This window comes from Corapipo altera, unplaced genomic scaffold, assembly GCF_003945725.1.
Source record: "Corapipo altera isolate COAL_440 unplaced genomic scaffold, ASM394572v1 57343, whole genome shotgun sequence".
In the NCBI taxonomy this organism is placed as follows: Eukaryota; Metazoa; Chordata; class Aves; order Passeriformes; family Pipridae; genus Corapipo; species Corapipo altera.
Genome location: NW_020890215.1, coordinates 1 through 1,752, shown reverse-complemented (window position 1 = coordinate 1,752; position 1,752 = coordinate 1). Strand labels below are relative to the sequence as shown.

The following is a 1,752-nucleotide window of genomic DNA, read 5'->3' as shown; positions in this document are numbered from 1 at the left end:
GGCTGCCGCGCCGCACCCCCGCGCTCTGGTTGGCTGGATGAGGTGTCGCTCAAGGTGCGACCACGCCTTCTCCCGGCCGTCATCGTTCGCCCTGCTCTGATTCGTTTGATAGCTTGTCAATCATCAGATCCTCCTGTCGTGATTGGCCGGTGGTGCTTGCACGATGGGGACGAGCCCGCCCTCCCTGCCCGCTGACACTAGCGCGCTAATCTACCTAGCGACAGCGCTCTCATTGGCGGGCGGCAGCGCGGAGATTTTTCTGATTGGTCGGAGGCACAGGTGGCCGGGGGCGCGCCGGGCCCACCCGGCCGGTTCAGAAAGTGAAGGAGCCCACGTGCGCGGGGACCCTCGGGGGGCAGGGGGGTCCCAGAGAGGGCCCAGGGTGGGGACAAGGGGTCCCGGAGGATCCGCGGCTGGGGACAAGGGGTGGGGACAGGGGGGCCTGGAGCGGTCCCGGGGCGGGGACAGGGGGGTCTCAGGCTGGGGAGCGGGAGTCGCGAGGGGGGCACGTGGGGGTCTGGCGTGGGGACAGAGGGGTCCCAGGGCCGGGAGGGTGGTCCCGGCGTGGGGACAGGGGGTACACGGCCTGGGGGTGGCTCAGGGCACGGCAGCGGGACACACACACACCCCCCGCGACCGGCTCCCCCCTCGGTGTCCGGGGAATTTTGGGGCCCCTTCCTGTTGCACAATTGCCTTGAGCAGTTGGTGCCATTCCTGATGCAACACCACCACCCCCCATCCCCCAAAAAACGGGGGGCTGCCCACGGAAAACCCCCTCGGGATCAGGAACCGGGAGATCCTGGAATTCCCAGCCCGGCACAGCCGGGATTGACCCTCGGGCTCATTGTCCTGACCCTCATCCCGCATTAAAAAAAAAAAAGGGAATTTTCATTGTGCTGAGGGGAAAATTTCATCTTCCTGCCTCTTTTATTCCCTTTTCCCAGAAAACAGGGAGCAGGGAAAGGGCTCCAGGACGGATCCCATACGGAGCACAAGGGCCCCGCTCCCAGAGGAGCCAAGAACTTCGGGCAACATTTCTGAGGTAAAAAAATGCAGATTTGGGGGTCTGGAGTAGATTTCGGGGTGGAAAAGGCAGATTTTGGGGTGAAAAAGGCAGATTTTTGGGGAGAATCCTGAGGGAAAAGGAGCCAGTTTTGGGCCCCTCAAAAAGTCTGATTTGGGGCTCTGGGGCAGATTTTCAGGTTGAAGAGGAAGATTTTGGGGGGTGAGGGGAAATCCCGAGGGAAAGTCAAGTTTTGAGGAAAAAAAAAAAACCCAACCCAACAGATTTTGGTGTGGAAAAGGCAGATTTCAGGGGGTGGGAGGAAATCCTGAGGGAAAAGGAGCAGATTTTGAGGTGGAATATGCAGATTTGGGGGTGATAAGACAAATATTAGAGGTGGGGACATTCTGATTTTGGGCTCTGGGGCAGATTTTGGGGGTGGGAAGAAATCCTGAGGGAAAAGAAGCAGGTTTTGAGGCCAGAAAAAAAAGAGATTTTGGGGTCTGGATCAGATTTAGAGGTTAAAAAAAGGTAGATTTGGGGGTGATGAGGCAAATATTTGGGAATGGGGCGCTTCTGAGGTAAAAAATTCTGATTTGGGGATCTGGGGTAGATTTTGGGGTGGAAGAGGCAGATTTTGAGGGGTGGGAGGAAATCCTGAGGGAAAAGCAGCAGGTGTTGAGGCCAGAAAAAAAAAATGGCGGGGGGTGGGAGGAAATCCTGAGGGGAAAATGTGTGGATTTGGGGGA

The 1,752-nt window shown here is 57.8% G+C and overlaps 1 long non-coding RNA gene across 2 annotated transcripts; it reads left to right on the top strand.

The window, feature by feature from the left end:
* Positions 1–272: 272 nt before the first annotated feature.
* On the top strand, positions 273–1,402 carry LOC113942372. Of its 2 annotated transcripts, none has more exons than XR_003525903.1 (2): positions 273–311; positions 945–1,402. It is a non-coding gene; the product is annotated as an uncharacterized LOC113942372 (long non-coding RNA). The 2 variants fall into 2 exon arrangements; XR_003525902.1 differs by having other exon boundaries at positions 302–334.
* The last annotated feature ends 350 nt before the right edge of the window (positions 1,403–1,752 follow it).